The 26,138-nt window shown below is 41.9% G+C and overlaps 1 long non-coding RNA gene across 2 annotated transcripts; it reads left to right on the forward strand.

The window, feature by feature from the left end:
• The first annotated feature begins 3,324 nt into the window (after nt 1-3,324).
• Nucleotides 3,325-24,265, forward strand: LOC129711628 (uncharacterized). Of its 2 annotated transcripts, none has more exons than XR_008725877.1 (3): nt 3,325-5,648; nt 7,836-7,957; nt 23,351-24,265. It is a non-coding gene; the product is annotated as an uncharacterized LOC129711628 (long non-coding RNA). The 2 variants fall into 2 exon arrangements; XR_008725878.1 differs by lacking the exon at nt 23,351-24,265 and adding an exon at nt 14,078-16,592.
• The last annotated feature ends 1,873 nt before the right edge of the window (nt 24,266-26,138 follow it).

Genomic DNA, 26,138 nt, shown 5'->3' on the forward strand with positions numbered 1-26,138 from the left:
CGTGGTGTATGTGACAAGTAAACATTATTCACACAGGGCAGTTACCACCAAGTAATTTCTGGGAAAAGCCCCGTGTCAAATGTGTATGGAGTTTGTGTACTGCTTTCTTCATAAATAGAATGTTATGAATGTGAATGTCAACGTGGTTTTTGGTTTAATGCTCACGTAGGTAAACTAGGTTCCAATCTTGGCAAACTGAATGCATTTGTCACATTAAATAGGAATGGAGAAATTTTACTTATTGGATGCTGTAAAATCAGGCCTAAAAAATCTTGAGTAAAGCACAAGGTGCCGGGACAACAGCAGATCAGGCAGCTGTGGAGGGAATAGCTGGGTGATGTTTTTGATCGGGTCCCTGTCTTCAGTCCGAATGTAGTAGTGGGGATAAGCTCCACCTTTCACTTGTCAAGCTCCGTCATGCCCCCACCTCTTTACCAGCTCTCTTTCCCTACTACAATCAGTGTGCAAAAGAGTCCTGATCCAAGACATTGTCTGTTCATTGCATGCTGCTTGATCTGCTGAGTTACTCCTGCATTTTGTGTGTTTACTCAAGATTCCAGCATATGTGGTTTCTTGCGTCTACAAAATCTTGAAGGTTTTTCAATCTGGCAGTTTTTGATTAATTCTTGAAAAATATTCCATTCATGGCAAGACCATCATTTGTTGCCAATTTCACTTAAAAAGATAATGTTACTTAGTTTTCTTGAACCACTGCTATCCCGTGTTGATTAAAAGTAGCGATTTCTTGGATTTTAATTCATTGGTGAAACAACAATGATGTTTGCACCCACTGAGCCTTATGTGTGACCCGAATGCTGTTTTGTGTAATGAATGAAGAATGTAAAATGTATAATTCAGTAAAGAATATGTAATATACAGGACCAGGTGAGGCCCCGTTGGGCCCCGTCCCCAAGGCAATATTCCACCACTGACCCATAGCTCCCAACTGCACAGTTGCGGCAGAGGGGTTCCCGTTGTGATGCCAGAGATCACCGTTGTGACATGAGTCACAGCAACCCTCCCCCAACTACACCTCGCAAATCCCTTTTCCTACCCCTATCCTCCTCCGTTCCCCTCATCCCCCAACACTCCCAAAATATGTAGTGCTATCGTGTACCGCTTTGGCGGGGTTTTGGGATATCACACACGCACGCATACAAACAAGATGAGGTTTTTAGTAATGTATATAGACCAAGTGGGATTGTTGGGTCCCGTTCCCCCAACGCAATATATTCGACCACTCGCCCATAGACCCAACTGCGCAGGCATGGCTCATTTCCCCTCATTCCCCAGCACTCCCTCCCCCTCCTCTTCACCCTCCCTCGTTTTAAACTGTATAAAAATCCAATTCCACTTGCTGCCCTGCCTGTTACAATGTTACAAATAACACGACTCCCAGTGTCCTGTCCTTTGTAACATTGTGACAGGCAGGGGTAGCAAGTGGAATTGGCTTTTTTACAGTGAAAAGTTAAATTTTTAAAGTTTAAAATGTGAATAACTTGATAAAATCTATATCTATATATTACTAAAACTTTAATCTTGTCTGTGTGTGTGTGCATGTCTGCGTATCTGCCATGCCCTCCCATGGGGGCTATGGGTGAGTGGTGGAATATTGCATTGGGGGAACGGGTTCCGTTGGGGGACCAGGCCCCCTGTGTGACAATGTCCAAATGGGTCCCACTTGGTCTAGTATGACATAAATCTGAATGAAACTTGATACAACACACCACAGGACAATGGTGAGTAAGATGGTCCATAAATTGGGCCCCTGTCATATGGGAGGCCTGGTCCCCAAAGCAACCCATTCCCCCAATGCAATATTCCACCACTCACCCATAGCCCCCACGGGAGGCCTGGTCCCCCAACACAACCCGTTCCCCAATGCAATATTCCACCACTCACCCGTTCCCCCAACGCAGCCTGTTCCCCCAACGCAATATTCCAGCACTCACCCATAGCTTCCGCAGGCGCAGCTCATTTCCCCCATATTCACCCTCCCTCATTAAACTTTATAAAAATCCAAATAGCACATGCTTGCCGTGAGGACTCAGTGATTTGCAACATTGTAGCCAGTGAGAAGTTAAGTGACTAAGGACTCAGTGGCCTGGGATTTGCAACATTGTACCCAGCAGGGCCAGCAAAGATCTGGAATTTTCAGTGAGAAGTTTAAATGTTTAAAGTTTTAAATATGAATAACTTGTAAAATATACCATCAATCTAAATGAAACTTGATACAAACCACCACATGACAATTGTGAGTAAGGTAGTCCAAAAAACTGTGGCACTATTGTGTATCGTTTTAGCATAATTTGACAACATCACAAAATCAGAGAGCGCAAACACACACGCATAGAAACAAACAAGATGAGAGTTTTAGTAATATACTAGACCAAGTGCAGACCCGTTGGGTCTGCTCCCCCAATGGTGTGATCCCCCAACCCAATATTCCACCATGCACCCGTCTCCTCCAACGGAACTGAACCCGTTCCCAAATGTAAGATTCCAGCACTCCCCTGTCTCCCTCAGCAGTGGACTAAAAAAAAAAATCCAATTTCACCTCCCCTGCCTGCTGCAGCAGTTGCAATTGCAATACCAATTGGCCCTCCCCCTCCTGTTGAAGCACTTGCTGTGATATCCCATTGAGATGAAAAGTTCAGAGTGTTCCTGTCTTGCAATTTTGTTTTGAAGTGTGTTGGAAGCTGATAGGAAGGAGCAGCGAATCAAAAGGAAGAAAGGCAGCCGCAGCCGGACGGACGGACGGGAGGCGGCAGCCACAGACCTTTATATAATAATAGATGGATAGATAGAAAAGAAATAGAAATAGATAGATAGATAGACAACCTAGGTTGACACCCCAGTATGATTAGAGGTGTTATATGATTCTTTAGATGAGAAGCCTGATATTCTGCTGATCCATGGTTGCCTTGTAGGTTGCCATGTCTGGTTTCTTCTTCTGAAATCATTTGGCTGCGTCATGAGAAAGCTGCTGGTGAGTATGCAATCATTCATCAGTGTCGGTGACCAAGCACCACTAGGGGGGTGAAGAATCAGTCAAAGGCCCAAGCAGAGACGGCAAAAGTATTTTGTTTATTTTATAATTTAAACACCACAGACCTATGATACATGACAATCCTCCTTAGTGAAAAATTGCCATGGGAATTAAAACAAAACCAAATAAATAACTCGCATAAGGCTTTTGTTGTTAGAACAGGTAATTAATAACCATACAGGTCAAAATGAACTCAGAACAAAAATGAGAACAAAGTGGAGGAAGTAATTTAAAAGCACAATTCCTGCCATGGCCTGCCAGTAAGAGCAATGATCTGGAGATAGACATTGGTATGTGTTGTACAATTATCACTTTAAAAGAACAGAATCATTTTCGTTTTGCCCTGAGTCTAATGGGGCTTTTTCACAGGGCGACTTGACGCAAGATGTGACCAGAGTGAAGTGGTCGTGGTCTAGCACGATATCATACGATATAACAGGGGGGGGGGGGGGGGGTAGACAAAGAGTTCCCACGGTACTCGGCATTTCTGTTATTTGTGCGAGTGACTTGTCCGTCTCCCGAGCTTTCCCGTTAAATCTTGAATGAGCATTGTAAACTGTCAAGTGCAATTAAATCATCACGTGGCACAAATGATGTCATAACTTATTTTATGGCGCTTAGAGACATGATTCCAACCTCAAACACAGAGGGTGTAAAAGCTGTCTGCGACTTTTTTACTTTGCAGCTGCAGGGCACAGACAGACTTATAAGAGAAGTTTAAGTTAACTGCAAAAACAGCACTTTTACATCTATAGCATTGTATGTTTTTAAATCTTGGATAACATTAAATGGTTTTCCTGTTGATGAACTAATATATCGTTATATATACTCACATGAGCACCCGGGATACTCCGCAGCCTTCGTCTCCAGCAGGTTCCGTTTTCTCGCCCTGTTTCTATAATCCTCTCTGGATTTATCGTAGAGAATCTCGTTAAATTGGTACCATTCTACAAGTTCCCCCTCTTGTTCCCTGGAGAAGTTATATGGCCTTACCTTCTGCCATCTTCCCTTTACATAAGCGTCTGTAGAGGCTATTCCTACAACGGCTACTGGGGAGGCAATCTGAAATCCACCTTGCTCACCCTCTCCCTGCTCCAAGGAGCCCACAGGCAGTGTTATCTGTGGCATCTCCTGTTACCTCTCCACCTGTCTCTCTTGCTGCGTCTCCTCCTCATTCTCCTGCATGGCAAAAACCTTTCTGACATGCTTTACCCCCTTTCTTTGACCTTTTCTGGGAGCCATCTCTGCAAGTGTTCCAGTGAAAAAGATTCTCCAACAATGACAATGAGGTGGGACGTCCTCGATGGACACATGTTCCATTGGCGACATTGAGAACACCTTTTTTACTCACCTTCTGTCCCCTCTGTCCAGCTTCCGGGTTTACCGTTCGCAGGAGTTCCCACGGTAACCGCAAGAGTTACTACGGATATTGCACTGGCCACTACGTTCATAAAATGTTGCAATGCTCAACCACAAGTCCCTCTTGGAGAAATTCAAGCTTGCTTGAATTTTCTCCCGATACCCAAGTTACACGATTACCTGCCGTTAGCGCCACGGTGGTCCACGGTGGTCCACGAATGCCGTACTGTTATCGCACGAGGTTCCCACGATGTTAAACTCTGGTTACCTCTTGCGTCAAGTCGCCCCGTGAAAAAGGGGTTTAATGCATTATTCTTGTTTCCAGGCTCGATGTTGTGGTTTTGAGACCTACTCTACGAATGTAGAGTTTCCAGTTGAATTTGATTTCAGTTTCTCAGAGATATTTTGGAAGCGACAGTAAGTCTACAAGTAGATCTGCCTGATAAGTAAATCTACCTGCCATCTTGTGTATATAAGAAATTCCATGATGTTATTTTGTGTAACTGTAAAGGAGTTGCCTCCTGTGGCACGGCCAATATTTATCACTCAATAAAGCAGATTATCACATTGCTAATATGGCATCTTATGTGCAGAAGACTGCCAGAATTTGAACATTTTAATAGTCACTACAATGATGATATATCAAAATTGGCTCTAAAATGTTCCACGCTGTTTGTTTTCTGACAGGTTCTATATACATACAATATTTTACTCTTTACTAATATGAATTTAGTCATGTGGCTTGAGCGGTGATTAATATAATTAATTGGGAACATAGTGCACATCTGGATGGTGACCTTCACAGCTGTCTAAACTAAGCAACAGAGGGAGTGGTACACAAGATTGGTCCCAAGACAGCAGGGCCAGACTTGCAGATGTCAGAAAATACTACAATGGACATCTGTGTGGAGAGTTTAAAAACATCTGGATGTTTCAACACTCCCAGAATGCCTTTGACTGCATCAACTCCACTTTTCACGTTTGTAGGGGAGAGACATCTTACAGCTGCCAACAGCTCAGAGGAGAACTGGTGAGGTGGCCTTCATGCGTCAGGCTTTCATATCTGTGACTTGCAAAATGGGCGTCATCATCTGGAGCATCCAACTTCCCACCCCACGTCTGGATTCAATGCTAATTCCGAGGGCACAAGCTGAGCCAAGGTCCAAGACACAACCTGTATCAGGCCATTTGACTGGGACATTTAAGTCTAGTGGAAAAGCTGAGAGAATGTTTTTAAATGGTAATTTTATTTCAATTTAGTGGGTCCTTAAATGTGTCATTTATTTATATTTATTTAAATTTTTGAGATATTTAAATCTTTGCTTTCAAAAGTCTGATGTGGAGTTGAAAGCTGTCGAAGGGCCGCCTGAGTGTTCAAGAGGTGGGTCTCAGGATCCATCTCCTGAGTTCCTGGTCACATTTACTTGCCTGTTTATGCTTTTCAGGGTAGCTTTGGCTGCGGCTTTGGAGATGTATTTATCCCACAGAGCGGTGAAACGTTCATGGGGTCACAGGAATTGCAAGACAGAAGGGAACACAATGTAGGGTTTGGTCTGAACACGATCTAACCTCGTTGTTTGTGATTTCTGAGAGATATGAAGTGCGGGCTTTGTCATAACAAGGCGACTATGGAGGTGCTGGTCTCCTTGCACCCACCGCCATTGTTTGCTTTTTGATTTATTCATTTTTCAGGATCTGGTTCCTGGTTGTGCCAATCCCTAATTGCAGCTGGTGTATTAGGAGAGTGCTATTGAGGTGGCAGTCATAATTTATTTAGATTTAGCATTGTGATGGAAAAGGGTGATGATTACATTAAAGATTTTGACTTGGAGGGGAAAGACCCATTTACTGTGATGCGGAGAGACTTACGGTATTTAAAGTGGACTGGAAACAGCTACTTGAAAGTTTGTCCAACCTCTCCTGATAGCTGATATCCTTTAATTCAAGCAGCATTCCGGTAAACCACTTTTACATCACCTCCAAAACCTTTACATCCTTTCTGCAATTGGTGACAAGAACTGTACACAATACCCCAAATGTGACCTAACTAAAGTCCTATAAAGGGTTCAGTTTAGTTTATTGTCACGTGTACAGTGAAAAGCTTTTGTTGCGTGCTAAATAGGCAGCGGAAAAACATTTACAGTATATCACATGATAAGGAAATAACATTTAGTGCAAAGTAAAACCAGTAAAGGACTGATCAAAGATAGTCTGAGGGTCACCAATAAGATAGATAGTAGTACAGGACTGGTAACTTAAGGGGTTGGACAGGCTAGATGCAGAAAGATTATTCCCGATGTTGGGGAAGTCCAGAACTAGGGGTCACAGTTTAAGGATAAGGGGGAAGTCTTTTAGGACCGAGATGAGAAAATCATTTTTTACACAGAGATTGGTGAATCTGTGGAATTCTCTGCCACAGAAGGGAGTTGAGGCCAGTTCATTGGCTGTATTTAAGAGGGAGTTAGATGTGGCCCTTGTGGCTAAAGGGATCAGGGGGTATGGAGAGAAGGCAGGGATTGGATACTGAGTTGGATGATCAGCAATGATCATATCGAATGGCAGTGCAGGCTCGAAGGGCCGAATGGTCTACTCCTGCACCTATTTTCTATGTTTCTATGTAACCAAGTTTCTGTCCTGCTCTGATATCCACAGTATTTATGTCGCTGGACCAGTTGAGTTACCGCTTAGTGGTAACCCTCAGAATGTGGTTATGCTAAGTCTAGTTGGATGGGAGAGTACTTGAAGAAGCTTCATATTAACTTCTGATTAATGAGGCCGGTGTAATGTATGTGCATATTTTTCACTTCACTGGAACCATGAATTCTCTTGGCACATGCAAAGACCATGACAATTTGATCCCATCCTTACTCCCACCAGGCCAATAAAAAGTTAGTGTCCAAGATCCCTCTGCACTGTATTCCTTCACTGATGTTCTGTGGCTCATGCAGAAACTTGTCCAACTCTCAGTTGGGTGATTTGGCATCTGCTGCACAGGACCGCTCATCGGTCATGAGGAGAAGAACTTCCTCCTGGGATCTGCCCTAGATCTGGGCTTATGCCCCATGAAAAGGGATAGCTGCAAGGTGTAGTCAAATCGAGAGGGTAAGGAAGGGGAGAAAGGCTCAAGAGAGAAGTGGGTGTGAAGGGAGAGGAAGATGAGAGAGAGAGGGATCCAAAGAATGAAGGAAGCAAAAAGAGACATCTTTGGGGAGAGGGATAAGAGGTGGGGAATGAAACAATGAGCGTATCAATGAAGGAAGAGTTAGGCAGTCAAGGAAGAGGATGTGTGTGTGTGTGTGCTGCATGCAGCAGATATTGGTTTTCAATTGCCATGGCGCTCCTTGCCTTTGGACCAAGAGTTTGTGCTGTCAAATTCATGTGCTTCCATCCATGTGCTTCCATCCATGTTAAAATAATTCATGCACAGGCATCCCAGGGCTGGAGTGGAAACTCATCCGCAGAACTGGAGTGGCAACAAGTGGAAACAAGTAGCGAGGGACTACCTAAAGAAGAACATGGAAGACAGGCAAAATGTGCATAATTAATCTGGTAACTTGATTTTATTTGGGGTATTAAGAAATGAATGTTGCGTGGCAGGTCAGAACTTACTGCTCATTTTTGAAGTATGATTAGGGTATCGGATATTCTGTGACAATGTAAAATCAGGACTTAGTTCATCTGAAAAACAAATCTTACAATACACAATTGCCTCAGAATTGAGTTTCGATTTAATTTTAAAAGTCCACATTGCATTGAGATCCAACACCCTTTTGATTCGGAGAATAATCTAACTGAACTGAATGCAATTTGGTTTATAAAAACTTGCATTCACCCATCAAGTAGTTGAATGAACCCGAATGACCCAGTCAAGAATTGAACATTAAGATAGATGATCAAAAATCTCAGTCAAGGAAGTTTATTTTACAAAGGCATATTTGAGATAACGTCACCACAAATATGCCTTTGTAAAATACACTTCCTTGATTGAGGCAAAGCGATATAAATATATAACTGAAACAAACAAAGGTGAAGGTTACAGTTAAACGACAAAGTGGTGATTGAATGTGCAGAGATATCAAATGGCAGGAGGAATAGAGGGTTGAGCTGGAGGATAATAATTTTAACACCCATGTGTTGGTGGACTGGGAGCTCTAGGTCAGTGAGCAAAGTGATGATGGCCAAATTGGAATTCACATGAGCCCATGGATCATTTTGATGAGTTTAAATTTATGAAAATAGATTGGAAATTAGAATAAAGATGGAAAGATTATAGAAATTGAAAATGTGGAAAATCTGACGTAAAACAAAATGCGTCGGGCAAAATCTGAGAGAAGAGGAGTTAGCATTTAGGGTTTCCTGGGTTATCTAGGATTGGTGGTCTCCCCCATCTCATCAGAGAATAAGCACCCGCTGCTTCCCTCCTTACATGTGCTTATTCTCACATTTTCCCAGTTCTTATAAGAGGCCATCAGCCTGAAATATTAACAGCACCTTTCTCCACTTGCTGAGTGTCCCCACATTGTTTATATTTTAGAAAGATTTGCATTTGTTTTTTCTTCAAAGAATTTCTGAGAATGTGTGTGAAATTCATCACGCTGGCTTGAGTTCATTGCTGTGTCACTGTGATGAGAGCTTTAAAGCTGCTAGTGTTTTTTCAAGATGGGAATATCTCTTTAAGACCTTAAGTGTTTACCTTTCTGTCATTTAAACCAACATGCCATTTGACCATTGACGCTAAATGAGCTCAGATGGAGAGGAAACTGACTGAAAAACAACTAACCGGACGGAGGAAACAGTGGAGGTTATGATTGCGACTCTGGGACCTTGAAGTCAAATTGGCTAAGTGTTAATGCACAAAATGACTAAACACACTCCTATGCAATTGTCTATCCACTTTATATCAACATAGCCAGACACAGATTTCACTGCCAAATTAGATTGAATACAATGATGTTAATGTTTAACATACACATACATGGAACGCCACAGCAGATCTTTCTTCCCCGTGGCTATCAAACTGTACAACTCCTCCCCCTTCTGTCGTGGGGTACACTGAGACTGACTCCCCCCCCCCCCCCCGCCGCGCAATCTTTGCACATCCACAAACCTTTCCTTTCATCACTTTAATTTCATGTATTTTGTGTTTTTATGATTGTTGGCAGATCAACTTCCCTCCTGGGATAAATAAAGTTCTATCGTATCGTATCGTATGTGGTGGGGAAGGGATACTGTAAGCCTCTGGATATATTTTGTAAAGTTGTTGAATTGAATTTACTGCAGAAAATCTAACTTGGTTCATAACTACATGAATTTCACTGTTAGTTCTCGGTGGAAAGTTTCCTGCGGCTCCAATTCTGACTGGCTGTTGTCATATTGCTTTGTGATTCTTGTTGTCTGTAAATTGGCTGCTGTGTTTCTTACATAATGAACTTCACTTCAAAAGTAAGTCAATGGCCGAGGCAGTTAAAGGTGCATTGGAGAAACTAAATTAAGTTTCTGTGGAGTAAATTAAATTTGGACGAGGAACTAAAAAAATAAGTTGGTGTGCTATTTGATTTTGGGTTCCAGGTAAGACCAGCATTTAAAACTCATCCCTATTTACCCCTGCTTGTGGAGTTAAGGCTGTATAACAACAGTCAAGGATCAGCACTTTTTGTTAATTCTGCAGTTTGGAGGGAGAATCCAAGGCCAGCGATGGAGAACAGGCCAAACTATCTTCAATATCCTTCCTTTGTTTACTTTCCAGATGGTCTGACGAATGAAATACATCTGTGCTACTTCAGTCTCAGAGGAAATGTTTAAAACTATACAGTTAAGCTTGTTTTTCTTTTCTTTTTTAATTGTTTGGCCTTAATTTGACTGGGAATCTGCCTGTGCTGCTTAATGCTAAATTCAAACAAGTCATAGTGGTAGAAAAACCTTACCCATTACATACCCATTCTGCCCACAGCATTCAGACCCGCTTACATCTGGGACACCTCTCATGTCTCCTCGCTCACTCTGCAGTTAAGATTCCTTGGTGTTAAAGATATCTTGCAGGAATGGATCAAGTTGTTTTAAAATTTGAATTTTAACAAATTTTATTATTAACAAATGTTTTATTGAATTATGTGAGGTAAGGGAAACTAGTAGAGTATCTATGGATACTATGAGGTTCAAAGTAAAAGAAGTACTGACACTTTTGAAAAATATAAAAGTGGATAAGTCTCCAGGTCCTGACGGGATATTCCCTAGGACATTGAGGGAAGTTAGTGTAGAAATAGCCGGGGCTATGACAGAAATATTTCAAATGTCATTAGAAACGGGAATAGTCCCAGAGGATTGGCGTACTGCGCATGTTGTTCCATTGTTTAAAAAGGGTTCTAAGAGTAAACCTAGCAATTATAGACCTGTTAGTTTGACTTCAGTGGTGGGCAAATTAATGGAAAAGATACTTAGAGATAATATATATAAGCATCTAGATAAACAGGGTCTGATTAGGAACAGTCAACATGGATTTGTGCCTGGAAGGTCATGTTTGACTAATCTTCTTGAATTTTTTGAAGAGGTTACTAGGGAAATTGACGAGGGTAAAGCAGTGGATGTTGTCTATTTGGACTTTAGTAAGGCCTTTGACAAGGTTCCTCATGGAAGGTTGGTTAAGAAGGTTCAACTGTTGGGTATAAATGCAGGAATAGCAAGATGGATTCAACAGTGGCTGAATGGGAGAAGCCAGAGGGTAATGGTGGATGGCTGTTTATCGGGTTGGAGGCAGGTGACTAGTGGGGTGCCTCAGGGATCTGTGTTGGGTCCTTTGTTGTTTGTCATGTACATCAATGATCTGGATGAAGGTGTGGTAAATTGGATTAGTAAGTATGCAGATGATACCAAGATAGGGGGTGTTGTGGATAATGAAGAGGATTTCCAAAGTCTACAGAGTAATTTAGGCCATTTGGAAAAATGGGCTGAAAGATGGCAGATGGAGTTTAATGCTGATAAATGTGAGGTGCTACACCTTGGCAGGACAAATCAAAATAGGACGTACATGGTAAATGGTAGGGAATTGAAGAATACAGTTGAACAGTGGGATCTGGGTATAACCATGCATAGTTCCTTGAAGGTGAAATCTCATATAGATAGGGTGGTAAAGAAAGCTTTTGGTGTGCTGGCCTTTATAAATCAGAGCATTGAGTATAGAAGTTGGGATGTAATGTTAAAATTGTACAAGGCATTGGTGAGACCAAATCTGGAGTATGGTGTACAATTTTGGTCGCCCAATTATAGGAAGGATGTCAACAAAATAGAGAGAGTACAGAGGAGATTTACTAGAATGTTGCCTGGGTTTCAACAACTAAGTTACAGAGATAGGTTGAATAAGTTAGGTCTTTATTCTCTGGAGCGCAGAAGGTTAAGGGGGGACCTGATAGAGGTCTTTAAAATGATGAGAGGGATAGACAGAGTTGATGTGGACAAGCTTTTCCCTTTGAGAATAGGGAAGATTCAAACAAGAGGACATGACTTCAGAATTAAGGGACAGAAGTTTAGGGGTAATATGAGGGGGAACTTCTTTACTCAGAGAGTGGTAGCGGTGTGGAATGAGCTTCCAGTGGAAGTGGTGGAGGCAGGTTCATTGGTATCATTTAAAAATAAATTGGATAGGCATATGGATGAGAAGGGAATGGAGGGTTATGGTATGAGTGCAGGCAGGTGGGACTAAGGGGAAAAAAAAATTTGTTCGGCACGGACTTGTAGGGCCGAGATCGCCTGTTTCCGTGCTGTAATTGTTATATGGTTATATGGTTATATGGTTATATGGTTAAAATACATCTACCTTTTACAAATACTTTACATATTTAAATATAGCACTGTTACACCTGTTCTTGTTTGCACATTCTATCCCTTATCTACAAATTTGGTTATCCTAACTCTGATCATTATTCTGAACTGTTTCCTGATTTTTTTAACCTTTAGCACTGACTTTTTCTCCGATAAGACCTTTGCACATTCTTAACCACAGCCTCAACCATCCCCTATTGTTATCTAATTGATTGGAAGTCTGGTTCAGCATGATTCAAATTGGAGGGTGGGTAAATGACAAGAGTTATCAACAGATTATACACAGTTTGGAGGGCCTCTTCAGGTTACCTTTCCTGATAATTCTTGAATTTATAATAAAATATTTGTCTCAGGAAAGGTAACCATGCAACTACCTGAATGCTGTTTAAACCATACCTGGTTCATCAAGGCCCTTTAAACAGGACATCTAATCTCATTATTCTGAAGCTAGGCACAAAATGCCCGAGTAAATCTGCGGGACAGGCAGCATCTCTGGAGAGAAGGAATGGGTGACGTTTTGGGTCGAAACCCGTCTTCAGAATGTGAGTCTGGGGAGGGGGAGATGCAGAGATAAGGAAGTGTAAAGTGTGCAAGCAAAACATCATTATCCTGTCTGGTCTGTATGTGACTCCAGTCCCACCTATGTTGTTGGCTCTTAACAGCCTCTTCAGTTCAGGGGCAGCCAGGGATGGACAATAAATGGTGGCAATGTCAATAAGGTCCACTCCATTTGTCCACAGAGTTTTGGAGGAGCCCAAGTTTAAGGAAGAAACCAAATAAACCAGAATGCCCTCACAGGTGAAAGGAAATACTGAACGTTACACTTTACCAGAACCTGAAGGCACTGGATGACAACTCTCATCCCCATTGACATGCTAACAGTTCGTAAATGTGTTCATGATTTTTCATTCAACCGTTCTGCTTTTACTGACGTCGATAACCAAGAGTCTCCTCACTTTATCGCAAAAACCTTGGAACCGAAATAGGACAAGGTTTTATGAGGTGCAAACTCCATGAACAATGCCAAAGGCCAAAGTATATTATTAAAAAGCAAAATTATCCTGTCATTCCTTGGTGCTAAATTCCATGGTGAGACCACTTAGAAACTGGCACCTCCCTCGCTCCCTCCCTCCCTCCCTCCCTCCCTCCCTCCCTCCCTCCCTCCCTCCCTCCTGTAGTCGACAATCACCTCCTTGGTCTTGTCGGCGTTGAGAGAGAGGTTGTTGACCTGGCACCACCGTGTCCGGGCCTCTACCCTCTCTTTGTAGGCCGACTCATCCCCATTGGTGATCAGACCCACGACTGTAATGTTGTCCGCGAACTTGACAATGATGTTGGTGTCATGTTGGGCTACACAGTCGTGGGTGTACAGGGAGTACAGGAGCGGGCTGAGGACACCCCTGAGGTGCGTTGATGTTGAGGGTGAGGGCTGTGGAAGTGTGGTCTCCGATCCTTAAGGGTGATTATAGGGTGATGGGTTGTATATATGACTAAGATACTGTATAGTATATGAGAGTTTTTTCTTTTCTTTTTCTTTTTTTCTTTTTTGTATGTCTTTGTAAATATTTGATTAGTGTATAAATGTAAATAATTTGGTGTACATATAGCTGCTGGTGTACATATGGTGTACATATAGCTGCTAAATTTGTATAAGGTAATTACAAGCAGTTGAATAAGGGTGGGAATTAATAAGCTTTGACTTCTTCCTGCTCCTTTTCGGACACATACGATTTCATTTATTTATAGATATTGTTTATGACACTTTATAAATATTCTTGTTTTGTTTTTTGCATGCTGTTTCACACTTGCTTTTTATTCTGTTCGAAATAAATAATTAAATTTTTTTTTTTTAAGATCCTTGATTCCCCTACCCTGGATAAAAGACTGTGCATTCACCCTATCAATTCCCCTCTTGGTTTTATACACGGATATAAGGTCTGGTAGGATCACTCGGGTGCACCAGCAGAATTATGCAAGAAACTGCTCGGAAAACCTTCAACAGCTGGCAAAGAAAGGCTGTTATGAACATCCCCAAAGTGAACATCCCTAAAATCCAGAAAATTATTGGAAATAAAAATAAATAAAAGCACCTCCCTGTCTCTACCCTTCCTCTTACCTGCCCCAATAAGATGTTGGTCAGGCTACACTTGGAGTACTGTGTGCTTTCTGGTCACCCTGCAATTGGAATGATGTCATCAAACTGGACAGCATGCAAAAAAGATTCACAAGGATGTTCTGACTTTTTGTAGGAGCGTAAGAGTCTGAGGGATGACCTTAGAGAGCATAGATAATGTGAAAACCACAGCTTTTCCCCCAGAGTAGAGGAGTCTAAACTAAAGGACAAAGGTTTCACGGTAAGAGGGTGTAATGATATTGAGTGTACCAAGCCTAAGTCAAGACTTTAAGTCCTATCTGTTATAACTAACAACAAGTTACCTCACTTTAGGGAGATTACATTGTACCAACCTATGTCAAAGCTAAATTTACTTGCTGCATCTGTCTTTCCTTCTGAATGGGTTTAACTGTCAATAATCACCATTTCGAGCAGCAGATCCCTTCTCCCAACCAAGGAAGAAATACTTCCAGCTAACGAAACAGGTGTACTTTTAAATGAGGCATATTTAATTATGAGGAGTAATTTCTATAAAGGTAATAAATTGGAAAGAATTTACAGAAGTACAATTCTTACAATATTAGAAAAACATACCAGTGAATTACAGACAAAGACGTCGTCCATTCGACAGAGGCTGAGTGGACTCTCTGTAACTTATTTTCCCACGCCTAAAACATCCTCATCTAATTTTGACACTACTTTTCCATTACCCACATTGGCCAGATCAAGTGGGTGACCTGACTTAATTAAATCAACGAGGGCCTTATCTTTTCTTTTGTTAACTTTACATTCATTTTGAGTATGTAAAGGTTACTGAGACCCTTAAAGATCTTTTTTTTTCTTCCATCAGTCCTTGGCACAGGATGGTTCCGTTCTTAATGACATAATGGATCAGTATTCTTGCTCTTGATAGTGCACTAACAGAATAGCACTTACATTAAACCACAATAAGCCTTTTGAACCTGGGGTCAGCTTCAGCTGATATGATTGTTAACCTAGGTCAGGTTCTGCCAATATGCTAAAAGCTTTTTTTATTACAAAACTGAGATGTACAAAAGTCTTTCAAAACTTTGGTGTTAGAAAAGTGAGATTAGCAAAAGCCTTTTCAGCCTGGATAGTGAAGGGGAAAATTTTGAAAAGGGACCGAAGTAGAGATTTTGCATGGCGCATAAATGGAATGAGCTGCCGGAGAAAGTGCTAGAGATGGGTGCAACGATGTCACTTTAAAGATACATGTACCGATGTGGTACATGGATTGGATATGGGCATTGAGAGGCAACTGGGACTAGCTGGGTTAGGCAACTTGGTCGGCATGGACTGTATTGTATAGATCTATGACTTTCTGACACTTAGCTCCATCTGCCTATTTTTTTCTTCTTGCATCTCCACCTATCACTTAGCAGTCATTGCCTCATTTCTCCCTGCCCCCCCCCCCCCTCCACTGCTTGACTCCATCTGCCCAGCATCTTCCCATCTCATTTATACAGTTGCACCTATCACTTGGCTATCTTCTCCCTACACTCCTGATGCAGGGTCTCGACAAGAGACATCTACCATTCTTTTGCCTCCAAGAAACTGCTTGACCTGATGAGTTATTCCAGCAGTTTATTTTTTTTATGTATGACTTTGTTTAAGAGCCTTTTCTTGCCCAAAGTGTAGATGACACCATTTTGCAGTAACACCATATTTTATGAGCAGCGGATGACCACATTCTCTATCCCCAGCCCTGGTGAGTTATAAATTCTGTTTCTTAAGCGATGGTATCATTTCCCATGTTCACTGCTAAGCACTTGGAGTTCACCCACTGAAAATTGGCACTGTGCTGAAAGTAACTTTAACTATTTTGCAGATGACATATCTAAAGGCCGTTACTTGCCCTGTAACAATAACTCCATTTGACTTCTATACAGGTTTTGTTTCATGAGCTGTGCGTATATTTTGGACCAACTTGCTAATTTCATGTTAGCTGCTGTTTCTTAACAGCTCATAAAATGCTTCTTTTGGTGCAGCTTTTGTTTCTCACCTCGCCTGATGTTTCATTGGAAAACTGACCACACCATTCTTCATATGTCGTCATACACAAGCAACCTTGCTTTGATCCTAAGCTCCAGTGTTGTCTGTGTGGTGTTTGCCAATTCTCCCTGCGATTGTGTGGGGTTTCTCTACGAATGCTCTGTTCTCCCACATTCCAACGATGTCCCTGTTCAACCCTGCGGTATGAATATTCATTTCTCTAACATTAAGTAATTCTTGCTTTCCCTCTCTTGCTGCCCCTCCCCCACAACACAATACAACGGTTTATTTGTCACATTGCACAAAAAGTGCAAGTGAAATGATACGCCAGCAGCGATACAATGATAAAGGGCACACACAAAAACACAATAAATTTTTAACATGAACATCCACCACAGCATTCATCACTGTGGTGGAAGGCACACAATTTGGCCAGTCCTCCTCCATTTCCCCCCGTGGTCAGGACCTCAACCCTCTGCAGCCGTTGCTGCGGGCGTCCAGATGGTAAAAGGACAAGGTACAAGTCCAGGTAAGTCCAGAGTCGGCTCCTCCCCACCGGAGACCGCGCGGCTTTTAGTTGGTGTAGGCCGCAGGCCGGTGGCCGAAGATTTAAAGTTTAGTTCTAGTTCTTTTACTGCTTTCACTGTCCTCCTGGTTAATTTTACTGTATGTATGCCGTTGTCATCTTCCCCTCATCCAACAATGAACCATTGTACCTTTCCTTGACCATCGGCTGCTTTGATCTGTTCGTTTCGCACCTTACATGTTATTTGTACCCTTCCATATCTCGTTTCCCTCTCCCCTGACTTTAAGTCTCAAGAAGGGTCTTAACCCGAAACGTCACCCATTCATTCTCTCCAGAGATGCTGCCTGTCCCACTGAGTTACTCCAGCAATTTGTGTCTATCTCCAATGGTGTACTTGGTGGTATGTGAATTTACTTCTGTCAATTACCTTAGAGTAGACAGGTGGTAGGAGAATCAGAGTGAAATTAATGAGCATGAGAGAGAAAAGGTTGGGAAATAGGATTGATAGATATCTAGTGCCAGCTAGGACTTGAAGCCAAGTGGTCTCATCCAATATTGTAATATAAATATGAAAGTGAACCAACCCCCAAATTATAGCTCCCACTTTCCTCAGTGGTGGTGCCAGTGCCCCATAAACCAAACTCCACCTCTATCACACCAGTTGTAGAAGATTCCATTAATTTATCTAATCTTAACTTATCTTTACTCACCAAAGTAGGCACTCTGAGGAATATTGTATATTAGTGCAGGCCTGAAGCTGTATTGTGTACCAAAGGACTTCTGGTTTGTTTCTTACCTTCAAAGTACCAACTATATTAGCCACCAAACCTCACCTAATTGCTTGCACTTGTCACCAACCCACATAATTTTGGTGGTATCAGCATAATACTCTTACGACTCTCTTCTTAAAGCAAGAAAAGTACAGACCTTGCAGTGTTCCTATGGTATTCAGAATTTCTATCACTCATTACCCAGAGTAGGGGAATCAGAACCAGACGACATATGTTTAAGGTGAGAAGGAAAGGAATTAATAGGAACCCGAGGGGCAACTTCTTTACTCAAAGGGTGGTGTATTTGAAATGAGCTACTAGAGGAGGTAGTTGGATAGGTACATGGATCGGAAAGGTTTAGAGGGATATGGGTCAAATGTGATTACTGTAAATGGGACAGGCACAAAATGCTGGAGTTACTCATCGGGACAGGCAGCATCTCTGGAGAGAAGGAACAGGTGACGTTTCGAGCTGAGACCCTTCTTTGGACTGAATCTTAAAGAACGATATAAAATTCTTAAAGGATTGGACAGGCTAGATGCAGGAAAAATGTTCCTGATGTTGGACTAGTCCTGAACCAGGGGCCACTGTTTAAGAATAAGGGGTAGGCCATTTAGGACTGAGATGAGGAAAAACCTTTTCACCCAAAAAGTTGTGAATCTGTGGAGGTCAATTCACTGGATGTTTGCTCCATAGATGCTGCTGCACCCGCTGAGTTTCTCCAGCATTTTTGTGTACCTACAGTAAATAGTATGTAGGACAAGCAAGGAATGTTGATGAGCAGAAGGACATTGGGGAAAAAAGTCCAATATTCCCTGAAAGGTGCAACAAGTGCAGATAGGGTGGTGAAGAAAGCGTAAAGTTTGTCGGGACAAAGAATAAAAAAGTTGAACTGTGTTTTTTTTAAAAATAATATTTATTTTATTAGAAGCAATTGTACAAGGAGAAAGTAATTGACATAACAATTATACAATTTTCGTACAGCTTCAGTTTTAACATTTTATAAACTAATAAGTAAATCGAAAAAAAAAAAAAAAAAGGAAAGAAGGGAAAGGAAGAAGAAAGTAAAAAGAAAAGAAAGAATTTTGAAAAAGATGGCGCAGCAGTAGAGTTGCTGCCTTACAGCACCAGAGATCCGGGCTCAATGCTGACTACAGATGCTGTCTGTAAGGAGTTTGTGCATTCTCCCCGTGACGTGCGTGTGCTGGATGTTTTCAAGAGAGAGCTGGATATAGCTCTTAGGGCTAATGGAATCAAGAAATATGGGGAGAAAGCAGGAGTGGGATACTGATTTTGGATGATCAGCCATGATCATATTAAATGGCGGTGCTGACTCGAAGGGCCAAATGGCCGACTCCTGCAACTATTTTCCATTTCTATGACCCAAAACTTCACCCATTCCTTCTCTCCAGAGATGCTGCCTGCCCTGATGACTTACTCAAGCATTTTGTGTCTATATTCGGTTTAAACCAGCTACCTGTTCCTACCTATACTTTGTAGAGATGGGGCATCTTGGTTGGCATGGATGAGTTGGGCTGAAGGGTCTGTTTCCGTGCTGCATTACTCCATGGCTCCATATGACACAGACAGATTCAGTCTATCAATATCATGGATTTTTAAGAGGACCTCTCAATTCTAATGAAGATTTTTCAATAACTATAATATGTGCTTGCGAAAGACTTGGGTAACTTAATGTCGAGGTAAAGTAATTGTTTGTATTACATGAATAATGTGCCACTGCGAGTGAACAGTCACTGAGGATCAGATCACACAACAATTCAGGTCGATATAGAGACCATCACTTAGAAACAGAAAACCAACAGATCCCTGACCAAGCACAACACAGCATCATTGTTGTATTAGGCTTTACAGAAGCTTTGGAACAATGGTGGTGACACAGTAAATTATTGCATTTGCTTGTTCTGGTGAGTCATTAAAACCCAACGTCCATACATACCTTCCAGATAGATATATTTATAGATAAGGTGTTTCAATTGCTAACAACAATTATGGATGTGTTTCTTTGCAGGAAATAAAACTAAATGGAGAATTAAACCCTTGCGAAAATATTTTGAAAACAATTATTACCCGGTTCAAAAGGCCAACAGATGAGCAAAAAAATATTAAATGACCTAACTTTAGCATATTTTTGGCGTCAATGCTATCAGACCTGAATGGGGTTGTGTCTGAAACCCTGGGAGAAATGCTCCTTTGTTTTTTTTAGCCATTTCCTCCTCCCATGCCTGAAGATAACAAACGGGTCCATACCTTAACTGACTGTAAGGACTATATCATTTTCCCCAAGGGAATAGTTCTGGGGAAATTCAAAAGGAAAGCTGGAGGGAGAGGGGGAGGGAAGGAATGTTGTCGTACACAAATAGCTGCTCCTAAAAGTCATTTAATCCCTTGTACATTTCAACCATCTGAACCAGCTCAAATTGCACAAATCCTTTGCTCTTGGCTCAGGTGCAGCACATGAAGGAAACATTGACACAATTCAGAAAGTCTTACAAATGTGATAATGGGTTCATCAGTGAAAGGAAAAAACTAACATTGATTTTAGACAGTTCAGCAGAACAGGAAGCGATTTGACAGTGTCTTCTTGGGTCAGTGGTAGGAAGGTTGAAAAGGAACAAATAACACGCAGTTATCAGAAACATTGACATCTACCTCAGAAATGAGTCAACGTTCGGAGAAGAACTCGTTCCTAGTTCTGTAATCCAACGGACCTACAACTCTTGAGTTGCAAGTTGTAATTTTACTGGGGTGAACGTTGGCACAGTTGGTAGCACTCACACCTTTGACATTTAAGGTTATAGTTTTAAATATATATATTTTTAAAGAAAACATTGGGGGTAAAAAAGCAGGTCAGGCAGTATTTGTGGAGAAAGAAACAGAATTGACTGGATGACCTACAAATTATTTGCATATTCTCTTCATTGTTTTAAATTTCCAGCATTTGTAGTATTTGTTTTTGGATTATACAATCAGAACCCACTTCAGAACCTTGAGTGCTAAGTTCTTAGGTGGTTATTCCAATGCACAGTCTGTTTTGGGGGTGGAATCAAGGGCACTTGGAGCAAAGTTCAGAGAAATGTTTCCGGGGATCTGCAAAGTTCTGTTTTCAGCAGGCAGTGATGACCTCAATCCAATCTTGACTCATAGTAAGTGAGCACTAATGTATTTAGTTCCCTTAAAAACCCACAAAATTAAACCACGTTGTGGTGACCAATGAGTTAATAGATCTCCTTTTGTCTAGGTACATCCATCTGCCCTGTTGGTCAAGGGGAACTCGGTCTTCGGTTGCTTTTATCACTCTTTCTTTTCCATGCAGTCCTGGTGGAGCTTCCAATCCAAGAACATCTTTCATTTGCATTGATTAGCTCCTGGGTCATTACCAGGGTCACACCATTCCTTGCGTTTTCTGGTGGCTAAGTCATGTCTTCACAAATGTAATTATGGTGGACTTCAGTGCAATTCAGGTAAGTGGACACTGGAGCTCCTGTTGCTGGTTAACTTGCAGGATTTCCCTCCCCAACCCTGTTCCCCAACTCTCTAGAAGCTGGCCACTCAACCTGCAGCCTAGCTTGGATCCCGAACTGCTCCCACTAAACATTGGGGGAAAGCAGCTTATCAACACCTGCCTTGGATCGGTGGCTCATGCAAGGACTAATAGTTTGCATGTTAACAATTCAGTTATCACAATGGCTGTGTTAACTCTACATGGCCTCGGTCTCTATGTTGGGAACTAGAGATGAATGTGGTTGGGAATTGGAGTGTAGATAAACTTGGAGAGATGTTAGTCTAGAACACCATTGGAAACCAAACCTCTGTGCACAGCAGCCATTACATGGGTTTGACCAATAAAGGTTTTACATGGTGGCAACATTACTGCAGACCAAACCATTACATTGAAGTGTACCCTACAGGAATATGTACTTTGGCCCACAATGGCCGTGCCAAACATGATGTCAAGTTTTTCTAAACTCCGCTGTCTGCACATAATCCATATCCCTCCGTTCCTTGCACACCCATGTGCCTATTCAAAAGCCTCTTAAATGCCATTATTGTATCTGTATCTCCTGGCACCTACCACTCTTGTGTAATTGAAACATGCCCCGCACCTCTCCTTTGACTTTGCCCCTCTGACCTTAAAACACTGCTCTCTAGTCTCTGATATTTCAACTCTGGGGGAAAAAGGTTCTGACTGTCTGATGTACTATTGCATTATACATCAACACATGGAAATGGATATGTACATAGATTTTGTCACATGTAAGGATGTGCTCAGTCACAGGGGCTTCTGTTTCCTGAGCTTCCTTTAAATCCATGGGCCTCTGCTCTCAGACCACCTGGAATAACAAGCAAGGCAGATATCCTGAAGACATTGGGGTTTTGTTTTTGGTAATTGTAGATAAAATCAATAAAGTCAAACTTTCAAATAATGATCCAGTTACAGGTGGAACAAATGACAATGTTCACAACTTCCTGCTTCACATCTATTTTGGAAAGTAATACTTATTCAAATTATGCCCAAGGAATATTCAACCTTTGGCTTTACTGTTGACACAATTAATCAAATGAATCATTTCTATAGATGAGGATTTGCAGTGAAAAAGTTATTTGTGTACGTACATATACATGTTATTGTTTTTCGGGGATCAAGGTACAAAGGAAGATTTTAAAAATCATTTGCAGGACAGGTAGCATCTGTGGGGAGACTGAGTTAATGTTTCAGAGTGACCTTACAGTATATCAGAACTAAAAACAAGCAGAAATAAGCATGTTCTAAGTTGGGGGGATGGGGATGTTGAATGAGCGAAAATAATTTCAATTAAGGATGGAGTTGAAGAGGAGGGATTCATTCAAATAGTGCTGGTGTTGGCTGAGAGAATGTGCTGAATGATTGTTAACTTGCTTATGAAGGGTCTCGACCCAAAACGTCATCTCTTTCACCAGAGATGCTGCCTGACCAACTGAGTTACTCCAGCTGCTGCTAAGTTACTCCAGCATTTTGTGTCTATATTTGGTTGTTAACCATCTCATCTGTCGGGAGGAGATGTAAACGAGGGATGAATGATGACAGAGAGAGAGAGGTAAAAGCAAAAAAATAAACTGCTGCCACCTCAGTTGCAAGAAATCTGAAATGAAAGTGAGTTCTGGAAGAAAAGTGGGGGTCGGCTCACATCAGTGGAGTGAGAAAAAAAAGAATGAATGTTGCAGGTTGATGGGGGTTTATTCTGATACAAATTGCAAAGGCTGGCAACCTGAAATAGTTGAATTCTTGTTGAGTCCTGAGTTCTGTAATGTGCCCAATTGAAAGATGAGATGCTGTTCCTCAAGCTTACGAGGAGCTTTATTGGAACAGAGAAGGAAGACAGAATCAGATCAGATCAGTCTGAAGAAGGGTTTCGGCCCGAAACGTCGCCTATTTTCTTCGCTCCATAGATGCTGCTGCACCCGCTGAGTTTCTCCAGCAATTTTGTGTTCCTTCGATCTTCCAGCATCTGCAGTTCCTTCGTGAACACAGGAAGACAGAAAGATCAGGTGGGGAAATGGAATGGAGAGTTAAAATGATCAGCAAATGGAACACCAATGTGGATGGAATGAATGAGTTCTGCAAAGCAGTTATCCAATCTGCATGTGGTTTCTCCAGCTTTAGATCCAATGAAAGGTCATTGACCTGTTTTTCTTTCTCTTCACAGGTGCTGCCTGAGCTACCAAATACTTGGAGTATTTTCTATTTTTAATTGAGATTTCCAGCAGCTCCACCTTTTTGTTCTTTAAGTTCCGGAAACTAAGATATGATAGAAATTGGATATCTTTAATTCCTGAGAGTTTTTCCCCCCATATCATTTTTTATGGGAGAGCTCAGAAATTGATACTTATAATGCAAATGTGGATGAAAAATTAAATCCCTGTGCTCCAAATACACTGTATTACACCATGATGTGTTCGGAGCTTGCCGATAAGCTGTAAATACGGCACCCTTTTCCAGGCATTTCATTAAATATCACAGAGAAATTTGTTACTTGAGGAAAGTGAAATTTCCAGAGGCAACTTCTTCCACTTCTAGACAGAAAGTAGTTGTTGCTCCCAGTTTCCCAGTGACGCATTTGATTCCCAGCCATACTTACAGATACAGGAAGTCTGAAATGAATAGGCTATTAAATCACCAGTTAGGGTCAGTAAATGGAGCCAAAAAGCGGGAGTTACCCAGTGGCTTGGAAAAAAAAGGAATATTAACGGGACTAGAAAATGAGCAAAAGACAGGGTCAGGTTTGGATAATTATATGCAGAATATTACCAGAACAAAACTGTGCGGGAAACAAAGCCTCCCCTTCACCTCTCTCCACCAGCTATCTCCACTCTACCCTCGATTGCCTCGATGCAGCAGTTTGACTGCCTGACCGCGGGAGAAGAACAGGGAAGAGATAAGACTTTTGCCTTCCATCACAGTAAGGAGGTGTTTGGAGATTCACTATGATGGATGTTTGTGTAGAACTGTGGTAATTGTGTGTTTTTTATTGGGTTTTTTTTTTGCTGTTATGATTGCAGAGCACGGAATTTCGTTCAAACCTTTGTTTGTATGAATGACAATAAAGGCATTCTAATTCTAAGATGAGTCACGTCCTGAAACATTATCTTTCCACTACCCTCCACAGATGTTGCCTGCTCCTGCTGAGTTCCTCCAGCAGTTTGCTTTTTGCTCAAAATTCCAGCCTCTGACGTCTCTTGCATCTCTGGAAAAAGCTTTGTTTCCGCAATGTAACGTTCTGGTTTGGCTGGGTGCCCAGATCAACGTGTTCAAATTGCCTGCCCATTATATTCCTTAGCCACGTTTTTTTCATTGCCATCGCATGAAAATTGGAAATGATGGAATCCAACAATGGTTATAACAACACTGAAAGAAAAAGGCCTGGGCAGCAAAGGCAGCTCTCCTGCTCTTCGTCAAAATAGCCTTGCGGCCGATGGAGCCTCGCGGCGGCGGCGGTGAAGCCTCACGGGTCAACCTGCGATCGGCTGTGCAGCGGTCGATAAGGGCGCTGAGGAACCACCATGAGGAGAGGGAGGGGGAAGAACAATAGAGGACCTGGCCAGGGGTGGGAACACCATGAGGGGGGAGGGGGAGAACAAATGAGGAGTCGGCAGGGGTACTTTGTAACTTTGTCAGCGGCGCATGTGGTGACTATTTCATGCATACCTTGGGTATGTAAGCAAAGAATTTCACTGTGCCTTGTCACATGTAACAAAGTATTCCATTCCAAATACTGGTGTGGGATCTGTGTAATGCTACATTTGACAGTGCAACACAAACTTGAGACAACACTCAAATGCCAACCTAGAGTTTTGTGCCCCAGTCTGTGGAGTGGGGACTTGAAACTGCAACCATTGGATTCAAAGACAAAAGTAATTGCAGCTAAAACCACAGAAAGCAGAGAATGGTACAATGCTGGCTGATATTAAATTGGCAAGATCATTTCTATAAAGAATTTTGTTTTGGAAAGAAGAGGAAGCAAAAAAAAGGATAAAACCGAAACCATAACCACATGATGTCCTTCTCGATGTCAAGGCTCACGGTCCTTGTGCTGATTATTTTTGGTTGCACCATAGGGTTATGTACAAGCCTTTGTTGTGCCGAGGAGATTATTTTGCATGCAATTTGTTGATTCAGTTCTCTGGTGTATCTTCAGTTACACAAAGAAATCGGGCAGTTCCACCTGATAGAAGGTGAAGTGGATAGTTAGTAACTTCTATTTCTCGTGCAACATTGATATGGTATCTATTCAACCAAATTGAGCTGTACTCATCCAGCTAATGCACTGTGTCAATGTTTGTAATAAAGGCAAAAACGAACCTCAGGTCCTCAATGCTTCAGAAAGTTTGATAGCAACCGATGGCAGATTAACTGACTCGCTCGTGTTTAGTCAAAAAAAGAACCATCTCTGTCCAAGAATTTGAGGACTTAGGATCAAGAGAAAGAAAGGACACAACTCTAGGACCAAATCAACTGAAGGAGATGGGAGGAATGAAGTGTTCTCATCAGATGGGGACTTTCTATTGGATCTTCAGGGAGCACAATTACAGAGAAGCAATATGTCCACAGCACAAGTTTCTCAGTGTTGGCCACTGAACTCTTCCATTTTTCAGGCATTCTCCAGCAACAGAGCTATGACTAGAAGATTCATGTTGATGTGAAAGCCCTTGACTTCCTCACCTCTGGATCATCTAAGAGAACTTTAGTAGAGAAGTTCAGTGGTGCTGTGGTAGAGTTGCTGCTTTATAGCATCAGAGACCTGGGTTCAATCCTGACGATGGATGCTACTTGTGCGGAGCTCGTACAATCACCCTGTGACTGCGTGGATTTTGTCCAGGTGCTCTGGTTTTCTCTCCCATTCCAAAGACGTGGAGGTTTGTAGGTTAATTGGCCTCTATAAATTGTCCCTGGTGTGTAAAATAGAACTAGTGTATGTTGGTGGGTGCTGACAAGGT

The sequence above is a fragment of the Leucoraja erinacea genome, chromosome 30 (assembly GCF_028641065.1).
Source record: "Leucoraja erinacea ecotype New England chromosome 30, Leri_hhj_1, whole genome shotgun sequence".
Lineage (NCBI taxonomy): Eukaryota > Metazoa > Chordata > Chondrichthyes > Rajiformes > Rajidae > Leucoraja > Leucoraja erinaceus.